The 15,367-nt window shown below is 42.4% G+C and overlaps 1 protein-coding gene and 1 long non-coding RNA gene across 2 annotated transcripts in view; one reads left to right on the forward strand and one right to left on the reverse strand.

Annotated features, from left to right (window-relative positions):
• The window catches only part of LOC142405459 (uncharacterized), a 15,817-nt gene continuing 450 nt past the window's right edge, over positions 1-15,367 (reverse strand). The window contains exons 2-3 of the long non-coding RNA XR_012774185.1: positions 14,535-14,604; positions 1-653 (exon numbers count right to left, since the gene is read on the reverse strand). This is a non-coding gene — a long non-coding RNA (uncharacterized LOC142405459). The remainder of the gene's footprint in view (positions 654-14,534; positions 14,605-15,367) is intronic.
• TMEM106B (transmembrane protein 106B) overlaps positions 15,156-15,367 on the forward strand; it is a 14,860-nt gene continuing 14,648 nt past the window's right edge. Inside the window, exon 1 of the mRNA XM_075492900.1 lies at positions 15,156-15,302. The gene's annotated coding sequence lies outside the window, so the exon portion shown is untranslated. The remainder of the gene's footprint in view (positions 15,303-15,367) is intronic.

Below are 15,367 nucleotides of genomic sequence, written 5' to 3' on the forward strand. Positions count from 1 at the left end.
CTGAGTTAGTCATTTATTAGGAATAAAAATTTATACAGGCAATGCAGATGCACCAGCAGATAATGAGTTCAGGCAGTATCGATTCCCCGTTTGCTCCTAAGGGGAAATAGTGCTGGTCTAGACAGCTCTGTACGTTCACTGTCCTCTTGCAGTGTAGGATCACAGGTAGGGCTGAAATCAAGCCATAGGAAACATAGCCACGCAACTGGTAAGGGGTAAGAAAGAAGGGGCTGTATCTTCCGTAAGGCTGAGGAAAACCATAGCTGTAAACTATTTTCAGTATTTTGAAGTGAAACCCCTTGTGTTTTCATTCACTGGTATTCGTGAACTGTTCTGAGCTGTGGAGGCCATTATGATGCACCTTAATGTTCCCTGAAGCATAGCTTTGGTACAACTTCTGACAAGAATTGACTATTATCTAGATATCCTCAGGAGGCGAATACCATGACGTCCATTTGGTGAGTTTCAGTTGACATTTAGCTCAGCTAAGTCCATTACCTAAGTAGCTTCTGTTTCAGTAGGTGCATTCAATCTCTCTCAAGGAACGAATCTCTAGTTCAATCAATAGGATCATTACATTTGCATCATTCTTCATTGTTAGGTTCATGCTGCTTGTAGTTGATAAAAGGTGAAATAACTGGTAGCAGCCAAACCTGAGTAAATAAATACAGAACAAATTTGAACTGGCAGCCACATGTACATTTAATTGACATGTATTGATTTACAATTGCTAGCAGGCTTCAAAATGTTGTCCAAAGCTATAACCAGGCTGCAAAAAAAAGTGTTATCTTTACACATGTTACATTAGTTTACTTTACTGGAGCTTTTTGTTACCCAAAAGCAAACATAATAAAGTTTAAACAACTTATGGCTAGATACTTAATAAATCTATTGTTTATTAAGCCTTAAAAGCTTACAGAAACAATAAAAGACAGATAAATTCACCATGTAAGTTCAGTCCGAGCTATTAGTAACTAGAAGCCACCAAAACGCTGAGCTGGAAGAAGATTCACAAGTGCTAACTGACACCACCGATGGGATACTCAGACACAGCACTGCTTGAGGATTCTCCATCTGTTGAAGTTGCCCTAACCCCAGGCAGCAGAAGTACTGTGCTATCGCTTAGCCTGCACTTATACAGGGCAGGTGGCAGAGTTAGTGAATGCAAAGAGGAAGGACCAGATTGTTATAAAAATGTAAGACTGTAGACTCCTTATTATTAAAAGTCTATATACAAGCTTGAAAGACAAAAAAAGCTGACTCGGCCTTATATCCTGCATGAATATCTCCAGGTTTAAAAAACAAACTTCAGATTGTGATCTGAATCTCCTCCTGCTTGCTTAGCTTCTCTTCAGATCTTTAAAGCAAAGTTAAACTTTGAATTTAAAAAGTGCCTAGAATATCAGCCAGATCCAAAAGAAGACTTAGGCTTCACAATGCACTTTATGTCCGGAGGCATGAAGGCCCCTGAGCAGCACCTGCTGCAGCTCTGAGGGATGCCTGGTCCTCACGAGACACCAGACACTGTGGTTCTACACGAACTCCAAACTACCCTTCTTGGGAGTTCAGCATCCGCCCTTCTTTGTAAGCCTTAGTGAAACCTAGAAATTTAACAAAATGACTTAAGCTTAAACCTAATAACAGATGTGTGCACAGCACAGCTGGCACTCAGCTGCAGAGCTGAACCTTTCATAAAATACTGTAGTAGTTGCTTTATTTTTAAAACATGGTGGTAAAACAGTATTCTTCACACTGCTAGGTAATAAGCTTCAGTGAGATTGATACCATTCCAATGGGATCATAAAACATCTCCGTTTCCTGACCTAGACTCTAGCGAGCCAAACAATACTGCTTCTCTTTGGTAGGTCAAAATGGAAAATAGCTGTCCTACTGAACTGAAGCAAGCCTTTTCCTGACACTGTGGTTGATTTTGATCCCTGTTTAAACAGTCTTAAATGAAACAAACCGTTTAGAGTATCTTTACATCTCTTTCTGCTGAAACTTGCTTATTGATCTGTTTTGGGGAGTAATGGCATACGGTCATTCCTCTGATCCCTGATGCATGAGGCAGCTAATTATCAAAAGTGGGGTTAATGTCCAGGTGGAGATCAGTGACAAGTGGTGTCCCTCAGGGGTCTGCACTGGGACCAGTATTGTTTAATATCTTCATCAATGACAGGGACAGTGGAACAGAGTGCATCCTCAGAAAGTTTGCAGATGACACCAAGCTGAGTGGTACAGCTGACATGCCTGAGGGACGGGATGTCATCCAGAGGGACCTGGACAAGCTGGAGAAGTGGGCCCATGTGAACCTCATGAGGTTCAATAAGGCCAAGTGCAAGGTCCTGCACCTGGGTTGGGGCAACCTCCAGTATCAATACAGGCTGGGGATGAAGGGATTAAGAGCAGCCCTGCAGAGAAGGACTTGGGGGTACTGGTGGATGAAAAGCTGGACATGTCCAGGGAATATGCGCTCACAGTCCAGAAAGCCAACTGCATCTGGACTGCATCAAAAGAAGGGTGGCCAGCAGGTCGAGGGAGGTGATTCTGCCCCTCTACTCTGCTCTGGTGAGACCCCACCTGGAGCACTGCCTCCAGCTCTGGAGCCCTCAGCACAGGAAAGACATGGACCTGTTGGAGCAGGTCCAGATGAGGGCCACAAAAATGATCTGAGGGCTGGAGCACCTCTCCTATGAAGAAAGGCTGAGAGAGTTGGGGTTGTTCAGCCTGGAGAAGAGAAGGCTCCAGGGAGACCTTATTGCGGCCTTTCAATATTTAAAGGGGGCTTATAAGAAAGATGGGGACAAACTTTTTAGCAGGGCCTGTTGCAATAGGACAAGGGGTAATGGTTTTAAACTAAAAGAAGGTGGATTTAGACTACATACAAGGAAGAAATTTTTTACAATGAGGGTGGTGAAACACTGGAACAGGTTGCCCAGAGAGGTGGTAGATGCCCCACCCCTGGAAACATTCAAGGTCAGGATGCACGGGGCTCTGAGTGACGTGATCTAGTTGAAAATGTCCCTGCTTATTGCGGAGCGTTTGGACTGGATGACCTTTAAAGGTCCCTTCCAACCCAAACTATTCTATGAGTCTATGATTCTATGAAATTTGGCTTCTTTGAAAGGTCTTCTGACTTTCTGACACAAAAAATTCTTTCAGTGGCTGGGAATCCCTTTCATAGATTATGACAGATTTCCTAATTGAAGGAGGTTGAAATAGCCTTTCCTATACACTCAGATTTCACTCTCCAAACTGTGAGTGTGGCTACTCTCAAAACATACTTAGCAGATCACATACTGATGCCTGAAATCATGAACTGTCTTTTCTTCTAAGCCTCATACTCCTCTGTACATTTTTAGTGGCCATCAGTTACACACTACCTACAACCTGTATTCCACCTTTCGTTTTATTGGAGGAAGGCAGCCCATTCTCATCGAAACTCCAGTTTGACCACTACTAGAGCAGTTAAAACCATAATCTCTATATGTTCACACATAGTAGTAGCATTATGCTTTTCCAAACCTTCAAAGTCACCTTCTGGCTTTTTTAAGATACACAAAACATGTTTCTTGTCATCAGGAAAACTACTGATTTACAGCAAATTGATTTTAAACAGACATGTGTTTGGTATAGTAACTCAGGGTGTAGCAACTTCAGTTCTCCTCCCACCTAAAAAAGCCTGGTAAATTCTACCTTCATTTCAATTATCATTTTCAAAGCAAGTATAGGAAACAAAGGCTATATTTGTAGCTTAGTTGCCACTTCTCCTAGTGCAGTACTGAACAATCCAGAAGCTTGCTGGGAAAGACTTTGACTCTTTCCTCCTTGTGCCTTTCCCTTTCTCTTCCTTTCCTTTCTTTCCCTTTCCCTTTCCCTTTCCCTTTCCCTTTCCCTTTCCCTTTCCCTTTCCCTTTCCCTTTCCCTTTCCCTTTCCCTTTCCTTTCCCTTTCCCTTTCCTTCCCTTCCCTTCCCCTTCCCCTTTCCCCTTCCTTCCCTTCCCCTTTCCCTTTCCTTCCCTTTCCTTCCCTTCCCCTTTCCCTTTCCTTCCCTTTCCTTCCCTTCCCTTCCCCTTTCCCTTTCCCTTTCCTTCCCTTCCCCTTTCCCTTTCCCTTTCCTTCCCTTCCCTTCCCCTTCCCCTTTCCGTTTCCCTTTCCCTTTCCCTTCCCCTTCCCCTTTCCCTTTCCCTTTCCCTTTCCCTTTCCCTTTCCCTTTCCCTTCCCTTCCCTCAGCAATAGGAACACAAGAGTGGATACGAAATACAGGAATATAATTCTGGTTTCTATATCCTTGAAAAGAAAGGGAAAGAGATGAAAAATACATACCAGGTAGTTTAAAAGCTTAACTTCCTCTGAGTCAAAACTCAAGTAATTTTCCACTTCGTTTTATTATTTTTTTCTGTATGACACTATACACATGCTAATGATTTTCACATTTGATGTCAGAGAGTATTGTATGTTTGAGAGGTTATAGCTAGCTCATTCTGTCTGGCCCCGTGCTGCCTAACTCTTGAGCCATATATCAGCTTTGAGGTATCAGCTATCACAAATCAAGTGTCAAAAGTGTACATTCGGGAATAAAAATGAAGATAGAAAAGCAACTTTTCAGCCTGATCATATTGATGGCAAAAGCTATGTCATTCCCAGACATCCACGAGGTGGACTTGAAATAAGATATTAAATCAATGTGCTACTGTAATATATGAATAGGGCTCCTACAAACACACCTACATTTCAGATAGACATTTCTGAATTCTCTGCTGCACTTGCACATTAGCTTCAGTTATTCTCTAGAAAGTTTTCCAATCCTGGGGTATATGTATGCTTACAAAATCATATCACCACCTCTGAGAATGTACTAAAAAGCAATGCTATAAATTACTGACATACAGACTTCTTCATACACACAACTGCTTCCCGCGTTTGCCAACACCCATCTCTTCTAATGTTTGTACACAGCATAGACATGGTGGAGATACACTGCGGGCTAAAAAGCAGACCTAAGGCCATGGAGCTGGCTGTTAAGGTAAGTTAAGGCTGGTGGGCTGTAAGACCCCAGGGCTTTTTCCTGCTGCTGTGTATGCTGCAGCCATTCCTGGCTGGACCTGCCATTCCCAGGTCCAGCCAGCAGTCTGGCTAGGCAGGTAGCCCAAAGATGCACACGCACACATCTAGCAGCACAGAGCGAGCCAGGGAGAGGGCAGTGCCTTCACCAGCACCTGCATACCCACAGGTTTACACCAAAAGCACTCACATAAACATGAACAATTCTGGTGGCCTGATCATGTTCTTACTTGCTGGCTAATCAGGCTCAAAGCTTGCTAGCATGCATGCACACGGGGCTCTCTGGCAGCTGGTCCAGATCTATGGTCCCTCCAGTAGCGGACTATGAGACCCCCAGCCCCTCCACTATCAAGCTCACAGTCCCCTTACCCAACTCACCAGTCACTCCAGCTGTGCTGTTGTCACACACGCACACAAATGGGCCCCGCTGGCAGCTGACCCCTCTCTCCAGTCACTGGCCCCTAGCCCTGTGGGCCCCTTCGACCCGTGACCTCCGTGTACGGGTGTGGGCACCCTAACCTCTCGTCCCAGCCACCTGCTAGTCTGCCGTGAAACTCACTGTTGATCAGGCACATCCACATGGGAAAATAGTTGGGAAGAATAGAGTTTAATAGCAAGACGGGCTACACTGAGGCAATCAAGCCCAAGGTTTAGCCAGAGAAGCGTACTGGCCAGCAGCTTGTTTCACACACGACCGACCCCTTTTTTCTCCTCTCCATTTTCCCACTCATTCCTTTCTGATCCATCTCCATCTCTTCCTTTCCCTGCATTTGGCCCCTTTCCTAAATGTGTCATAATAAATTTTGTTCATTCCCACAATCCCCCCAAAAAAGCCTTAGTAAGTTTTACAGAACCTCCCAAGTCGCCTCAAATATCCCATTAGAAGTTTGCACTTTCCCATGAGATCTATGATAATCTTGTTTCTCTCTTCCTTATCAGCAACAAAGTTCTGGTTGAACCTCTTCAAGGCCATGTTTCAGAGGTTCCTTCAGTGACCCATCACTCAGCGCCCTAAGGATCCCCGTATTTGTTACTGTCTTGTTATCTCCTGTTCCTTAGGGTTTGCGCTATCAGAGTGTTTAATTTATTACTTCTCTTGCCCCTTGTTCTTGTCTTCTAAGGTGAGTAGCTGTTAGTCAGATATCCTCACAAACCAGATATCCTTACATTCCACCTACCCTCATGTTGGCAGCCTGTCCTCCCTGGAGAACAGCATGCTTCTCACAGAACATGAAGTTAAATGAAATTAAATCAAATTGGCAGTCTGGGAAAATGTAACCCAGTCTTTTCCATACGTTTAATTCCAATTGAGAGACAAAATATTCTTATTCTTCACACGCACTCACAGAAATGTCCAAACACTCTACTTTGCACATAAACATTTTCGGAAACACAGATTTCAATGACTGTGTTTCATCAGTGAAATGTTCACGCTTTCAAAACAAGCTGTGAACTCCTCAATTAAAAAAATCTGTCCTTTGAGCATTTCTTTTTTCCCATTATTCAAGCAACCTAAGCAGTAATTTTATATGGTTTTAAACGTGTTCATCTCTAAATTTTATTTTCTCAAGGTCTAACTTAGGGCAGTTGATGTCATCCACTCCACTGTTTGCCTTATGCATGAGCATAAATGTGGTTGTACATTTTCCTTTGAATGTTCAGGATACCTGTATTACAACTCTGTTTTTGACGTTAAACACAAATAGCTATCAATTGAATTACTTATAATCTCATAATTAGTCAAAGGGGCATTTTTACCCCTGCTAAACTCTACTTCAGACATTATACAAATGTTATACAGATGCTTTTCTATTCACAACTGGCTTCAAATTATTTCTGGTTATTTTAGATTGTTTCTCAGTTTCAGTGGCACTATTTAGGATATGCATACACATGGGACACTGAGTGTTAGAAGATTATAGGAATGCATATAACACGCCCAAGAGCTAGAAAGGGAAGTGCACAGTTAGGTTTACTTATTACTAATCTAATGACCATTGCTTTATCCAAGACATGGATCCTTTAACTGCAGGTATATAATCTTGTTACTGGATTCCTTACTGAGGCAACAGGTAAGGTCAACCAAACCTCTGTGAGGCTAACATTTGCAGATGCAAGATAAAATGGGAATTCTGTAAAGTAATCTATTTAGCAACAAATGCATATTATTTCTGGTATCCACCACTCAAAGAGGGGAAGAAAAATCTAGGGGTTAATTCTGAAATCTAAAGCTGTAGCAGCAGAGGAGCAATCTATTATGACTGAATGAGATTATACCAGGAATCGGAGATCTGTGAGCACTATGTGTCTTTTGAAATAAGCATGGTTCATTAAAAAAAAAAGAAACAAAAGTTGGTTTAATCTTCAAGCAGCTAAGCCTGTATTCTTCAAATCTCTACAGTGCCACTCAACAACAGAAGTTCTCTCCTGTATTATAGAACAAAGAATAAAAGGATAATTCCATATGGTATTATCCTGTTTAAAGATGGCATTGCTCTTTGTTGCAATGGAATTCTCTACTTCCTTTAAAAAGAATAAAATGATGTTGTGTATTACAGGAATAAATATATTTCCATTGTGTACTGACTAGAAACACTATTCTGTAGGAACCTAGTCCACTCTGGCCAAACTACTTTTGCAATAAGAGACTAGACAGTAATAGGTTGATTAAGTTTTCAATAAAATATTTTGACACAGTTATCATGACAATAATGAAAACCATTTTAATAGGATCCTATTTCAGAGAACTGCAAAAGTGGACAAAAAATCAGACATAACAGATTATACTCATTAAGATAATTGCAATGCAATTATATGATAATCTTTTCCATGACAAATTATTTTTCTGATGATGGTAAGTTAAAATATTAATTTCTAATTCCATCTCTTCTATATGTATCCACTAGAATTCTGCAGAACATATTACAACAGACATAAACACTGTCTCTGGAAGCGCTTTTGCACAGCAAATATCCCAACTAAAAATAATTATTTAAGTATTTTTTTGAAGAAAGAAAATGCACTTGCAAGTATAATCTTTGTCTGAATAGTTACTTAAAACAGATTTATTTATTTTTATTTGCCTTCACAAACTATGATGCTGTTTTTTATAATAAAAAAGGTTTTTAAATACAAAACTATAAAAGATGGACATAGGGGAAAAAAAAGCTTTTGTTTACTAAATAAACCATTAAAGCTAGAGAGTCAGCTGAGCAGGCAAAAATTAAAAATAACCATCGCCATTACATGGAAGACCCTGTTGAGAGATGAGGGAATTCAGGGCGTTCCATTTCTAGGACACTTACAAATTTTTAGGTCCCTTACGAAGCTTCTGATTCTGGTCTAGTCAGTAACAAGTAAAAATTGTAACTACTTGAAAGCTAAACCTCTCAAAATGTAAGTAACCTCTGTGAACTGGTTGCTTCTATCCATTTTCCAAGAAATAAAAAAATCACATCTTCTGGCACCTTTACCTGGCAAACTTTCAGAAGAAGCTGAGTGAGGCTAGACATGACTAGAAAGATGAGATTACACTGTCAATGTTTTGAATAGTAGTCCCAAAATACGTATATATTTGCAAGTAGGTTATCTGGCACACTAACACACTTAAAGTTATTTTAAATGTTGTCCAAACCATCTATCATTTTGCTACAGTAGGTAGGTTATCAAAGATGTCTTGACATATGCTACCGATGAATATGTTATTTACTGTTGCGATACATACAATAAAAAACATTTAAGCTAAAAAGCCAGGAACAAGCTGGCTTCAGGCTGTATGTGAAATAATTTCCTGAATGTTATCTGTTCACACTGCTCCTCCTGATGCTGCAACTTCTGTTATCTCTTACTTTTCTGTTATGGATACCATTTCTCATATTTTAATAGCGGCTCAAAAAAGTAATCTATGCGTCTGGTAGACCAGTGCCATAAATCAATTTTTCTGTATAAATGATGGAATTAACTGTGCAGAAGGTTACACAGATTGACTCCTGAGCCTTAAGCCAGGTGGGAGAGTCCTAGAGGAAAGGTAGAGGACTTAATACCAGATTTCTCCCAACATGTTTTAGAAAAAGAATATGGGAATTTTTTAAGGTACAAGTGGATTTTCTTGGTGCTCATCAAGTTACATAAAAATAAATACCAAACCTCATTTATTTATTGTATTGTGACATACTAATTCTGTTGTGTTGGCGAAGTCAGTGAGAGACTGAGTCATCATCACTCACACAACTTTCCAAATGCAGGAAACTAGATCTTCTCAGAGGTTTATGTAACTTATACGTACGTCATTACTTTTCCCAAATGTATGTAGAAATGTATTCTTTTTTAAAGTTAAATAAATTTGAATACTTAGAGGCCAAATGTTCCATTGGTTGTTCAAGTCTCCCCCTGGGGAACTATACAAGTTAAAAAGCCTCTCAATAATAGGTTTAACTCTGCATATAGCCCATTTGATTAAAGCTAGACAAGCCACGCATTAGAAATAATAAAGCTCGAATCTGCTTGCTTGTATTTTCCTCCATCAGAAATTGCAGCACAGATCGTATGTAAATTAGATGAGTCTAAAATCAATGGGGCTGCTCAATAAGTATTATTCTATGTCCCTATGCATGGCTGAAGGCAGCCACAGCTGCCACCCGCTGCCGCTCCTCTAAGGTAAAGACAAATGGTTCTGCACATGATTTGTAAAAACCTTGTTCTGAAAGCAGCTATTCAAAAGCATTGGAGTATAATCACTAGGTCATTCACCCAATCGATCAGAAGATTTATTATTCTTTGTCTAGATCTGTGGATTGTTGTCAGTTTTGTTTTTTCCTCATCCATATTCAGCTGTATATTTTTTTCAAAAGAAAGGTGAGAATATGTAAACAGGAGAAATAGGGGCTATTTTCCCCAGAAAGTATTGGAGGCATGTATTGCAGTGAGCGAGCCACAGTTCTTATACAGCATCAGAATTGTACAGGGATGGGCAAAAATTATGTTCTTACAGAATATAATAATCTCATTCATTTGTCAACTAATGCAGAATTTAAGGTTTGTGCACACGTAATGAACAAAGAGAAACTATAAAGTATACACTGCAGAAGAGCGTGGAGTGTTGCAAGAATGACAGTTATCAGTAGCCATGCAATATATCAGAAATACATCAGTTATAAAAGACTGTTTATGTTTTATTCATACAAAATAACTCAGTGCACAGGCCCTACCATCAGAAAATACATAGCAATGAAAGTATCTGTTACAAACTATATTCAAGTATTAAATGTGTCTAAAAATATTTACCATAGAATACCATTAAGATCAGCAATTCTGAAATACAGAGAATATTTCACAGGGGGGAAAAAAGGATGTTTCAAAATGGAACTTTTTTAAAAATCCAAACAGACCAAATTAATACAGTGTATTTTTTAATATACATTTTTAATTCTTTACGTTTAGTGCAGCCACTCCTCAAAGCAGCACTAGGACATAGAGTAAAACATCAAAAGTGACCAGTATGTTCCTGGTCAAATAATAGGCTGGGTCTTACTGTCCTGTGCCTAGAGTAAGGTTGCCTCAGATTACGTACACCTAAATTGGAAATGCCTTGCAGAATTCCCTCTTTTTCTACAGTTTGCTTTTTTTTTCCTCTTTTTGGCCTGAGTGTGACTTTAGCTACTCTTCAATGATGGGACCTGGCACAAGTCACCATTTCAACTACTGTAGAGCTCAGCCTAGTGCATCCTGGGACTAGGATGACTTGTGAAAAAGAGGACTGTTATCATTTTATTGAATCAAGGGTAAAATCGTTAAAACTTAGGATTGCTCTTATTTTTATCAGGTTAACTTGTATCTATCTCTTTTCTGAAGTTTCTCAAGAAGAAAACCATGGTATAGGGAATCACCATTTTCTTTTGGGTGTCCTCATGAACTAGTGATAGAGAGAAATTTAGAAAAAATATAAACCTTACAACATGGCAGCATAACTATTCCCTGGATACTTAAGGTGGAGGAGGAATGTAATCCACACAGACAACTGGAATAGTTCTGCAAAGCCTGCTTTTCGTTATATACAAAAACCCCAGTGATGTAATAATGAACCTAAAGTAATTACAGGATTTCTTAAGTATCTCCTCTCCCATCAGCAACAGGTAAGTGGACACAATCCCCCATACTGCTACTTTAGATTAGATGGGGATTATAGTTTTCACATTCTTTTTGTTTGGTTTTGTTGGGGGATTTGTTGTTGGTGGTGGTGGTTGTTTGGTTGTTTTTCTGGACTTGAGATAGCTTGGAGATAAAAATGGGTTCTGTACCTAGCTCAGCATTCAGATAGCATGCCATCCATTTTTAGCCTGGTAGGCTATATGAAAACAACGTTTATGCAATTGCCCTGTCTCTCTGTCTGTGTCCCAAATTCTGGTAACTTTGAAGGTGTTAGCCAGTTTCAGCTGAGTTTGAGAAACAACATTTATACAAATTTCATAAAAATAGATACCAGGCAGAGGAGACACTGGGGATTAAACATTTAGGAGTTAACGCCTAATAACTTTCTATCCAGTCAGCAAATTTCTACAAATTTCCACTTCTGAATGTGGCAGCCTGCATGTTGCTGCCAAAACACTCTGCAGGAGAAGATGCTAGGTGTATGTGGTTGTAACAGAAAATATTATTATAATTCAGGTAAATAGTCAGTCAACCGAGAGGCAAATCCATAGGAAACCAGGCTTCATTACCTGCAATGTTCAGAGAACTAGTAGCTTGTATTTCTGAAGGATGAAATAAATGTGGGCAGTCTGAAGTTTCTTCAGATAACCAATGCTAGTGGATTGTTATTCATTGTGGGGGGGAAATTAGAAGTGGATATAACTCTTCACTGGTACTTCTAAGGTCTGCATCTCTTGCAGGCTGCACACTGGCACAACTGGCTGCTATAGGGATTGCTAACTTCAGCCCTTTCAAGGACCTGACTCACTTATATCCCGGCCACAAAACTCAACTTGAAACCAGATTCATCAGTTCGATTTCTTTGCTGATGTACTATTGGACGTATAAACTGCACCCGTTTAGTGATCTATGAGAACTAAGAGCTCGTATTACTTGCAGCTGTCCCATAACTCAGTCCAAAGGTGATGATCTCAGCTTCTCTGTTTATGCCATCTGTTTCCATTTCATACCCCTCCTACTAGCATTAGTATTGCATACCACCCGTCTACCATGCATTTCTGAACTGATTAATTTCTGTGTCTGTGTTTAAGCATGCAATCCTCATCTAGACATAATCTACTCAGTTCATGAACCAGCAATATTGGATGTTGTGCAGTCTGTACTTCCTTACTGTGAAATACCCTTTCCATAATCACAGGAACCCTATCTTGATTAGCCCAAGCTCAGTGGCCCCTTTCAGTAACACTTTTAAGCACCTGATCACGTATTTAAGCACTTCTAATGTGCTTCTCATGTATACATCTTCTTATCACATATTTTTCATGTTTTTCAAGCCTGCATAGTGGGTGTGACACTTTACCTTTATATTATTGTTTATTCTCAGTTTTCATTTTATTACTTTAACCTATAGCAAATAATTTATATTTAAGGTTAGCTTGAGGATTTATGGATGAGCTTGAGGCCACTAATAGGTAAGCCAGATCCTTCCAGTATTTCAATTTCTCTTTCTAACGTGATAACTTTAACATGTACTTTCTATGTGAAAATAACACAAAGCAAACAGATATCCAGAGATATGTTCCCTTCCATCATGACAGATTTAAAGAGGAAAAAAAAAACCCCAACATCCTGTTTATGTCAAAGGTACAGAGGAAAGGCTATGGCAAGTAGTGAGAAGTCTTTAATAGGAAACATCTCTATTGAGTACAGTAACAGAAAACTTTCTCTAAAGCCCATGCTGATTTCAACTGTTGCTTCTACCATGGCAAGGGAAACACTCTCTCAGGTAACCTTGTAACATCCTTACCTGCATGGGGGTCTTATAGATTAGTTTGAGGGCTGGAAGTATTGGGTAAAAACTGCTGCAGTCTAAGGTGCAAATTCCGATTTGATCAAAATCTCCATGCTAATTACAATTTGCTAGGAATATTTCTCTTGAATAAATTTGTATTGAGAGAATTTGTCAGACTGAATAACTTTGAGTTGCCAGAACTCAGTGTGACCCCCCAAAGCTGTTCCAAAACCCTTTTTGCTAGACTTTTTCTGGCATGTCCCCTGTTGTGTGATGATTTAGGTCAACGTGCCTGGCTGCCACTATTGTTTAAAGCAATTTAAAAGGCAAAGACTTCGTATTCTCACTTTCTGTTTGGACAGCTGGAAGCTATGAGTATTTTTTACACTGTGCTTTGTGCTCCTTGGATCAATATAAAGTTGAGCCAGAACCAAAAGCCAATAGCCAGTGAACTAATAGCGAGGCCTGAGCCTACCAAATTCACATCATTTGGCATTTACTGGTGCTCTAAAGCAAGATACAAACTCCATATAGGTCCTGAGCATGCCAGGGATCTGTTCAAGGTATCTTACACGCACCATTTTATAGTTAGGAACCCACAAAAGTACCATGGTCAATCTTGTTGCACAGACAGCTTTGTATGGGCACCTCAGGAACCTTGAACAGTGATGGGCCAAAAACTCAGATGAAGGTCTACCAGAGGGACAAGGGATGTGCCAGCTTTTGCCAATACTGTCAGGAACTTGACTATGCCTGGCTAGAGAGGTAGAGTCAAGCCACCAGCAAGCAGCATGCAAGACTCTTGTTTATTTGAACTGGGGACCATTTTTCTCTGAGCACATGTTAGGGTGGGGGAATGTTATTTTTTGTGCTGATCATTTCTTGTACCTGCAGCCTGGTGCCGGGCACGTTGCCGGCAGGGCTGTATTGCAGGTAGCCTCACACTGGCACCAGCTCTGGGTGGCTGCTGGAGGCAGCCTGTCACCTCCTGGCCTCTGGAGCAGCCTGGTGCCCTGCCCCAGGCTCGTGATCACCCCGAGCTCTCCTAAGGACCTTGCTTCCTCATCCTCTCCCTTGAGCCCTGCCCCTATGCTTGCCCTTGCACTTTGATATGTGGTGTGAATCACAGGGTTTCCCCAGCCTGATTCATTCCTGCAGCTGGGACCAGGCTCCCAAACCAGGCAGAGCTCCTCCCTGGTCCCCCAGCCTCCGTCATCCTGTGCTGTGTCCCCTCTGTGCAGCTCTTGTCCCTTTGGTGCCCCCACATCCCCACAGGAATGGTCTCCCGTGTTGCCATGGACACTGGGCAGTGGTTTTCATGGACCAGATTGCAGGCACACAAAGAGCAACAATCACACATTATTCACTTCCAGTGTACTTCGTGTTGCTCCGGCACATCGCTTGGAGAACATCTCACTGCCCATGCCCTGAATAAACATCAGCTGTACAAGCAACCTTGTATAATGTGACATGAGTTATAAAACTGAATTACAGTGCTAGTGTGTCTCGTTTCCTACACCTTTTTTGCTGACCTGCCATAGCTTTCCTTGCTCGAGCATCTCGTTTCCCCCGGAGCAGTGTGGTGAGTTACTTCCACCGGAGCTATCAAACAGGGAACAGAAAATAACGATGGTGGCTGTGAAGATACCACGAAGTTAACTCAGTTACGGAAAGAAAAATCCCCGCTTTTTTCCTGCGGTTAACGCGACGCAGAGCTTATGCTGAGGAGGGGGAGCGCACAACTGCAGGCAGAGCAGCGAACGACTGCTGACAGGGCAACCTGGGGGACACCCGCTCTGCCCTCCGTCCCCCAGCTGCGGAGAGGGGCTGCGCCATCTCCTGATTTCCCTTTGCCTTACCCGGGCTTCTACCCCTGCCCCTGGGGCCCGGGAGCACCGCTCACCCCTCAGCCCGGGCACCGCCTCACGCTCGGGAGGGGGGTTTCTGTGCCATTCCCGAGCCTTCCGCGGACGAGGAGGGCGGGCAGCAGCAGCCTCCGGCGCGGCGCCCAGCGGCGAGGGGAACGGCGGGGACCGCCGCGCCCCGGCCCCCGCGAGGAACCAGGCCCACCCCACCCGCGGCCGACACCGGCGGGACGGAACGGGTCGGGACGCGACGGGACGGGACGCGACGGGACGGGACCGAGGCGGCACCGCCCCCCGCCGCCCCGCGCCTGCGCACGCCCCGGATCCGGGGTTTAGCGCCGGGGCAGCTGCGTCGCACCTGGAGCCTGCGGTCCTGCCGTTCCCCCGTGCCCGGCGCAGCCCGCCCTCCCCCGGCCCGCGGAGCCCGTGCCGCAGGTGGGAGGGCTGCTCCAGCGGCGGAGGGGAGCCGGGAGGCGGCGGCAGGCCTGGGGCGGGAGCCG

This window comes from Mycteria americana, chromosome 2, assembly GCF_035582795.1.
Source record: "Mycteria americana isolate JAX WOST 10 ecotype Jacksonville Zoo and Gardens chromosome 2, USCA_MyAme_1.0, whole genome shotgun sequence".
Lineage (NCBI taxonomy): Eukaryota > Metazoa > Chordata > Aves > Ciconiiformes > Ciconiidae > Mycteria > Mycteria americana.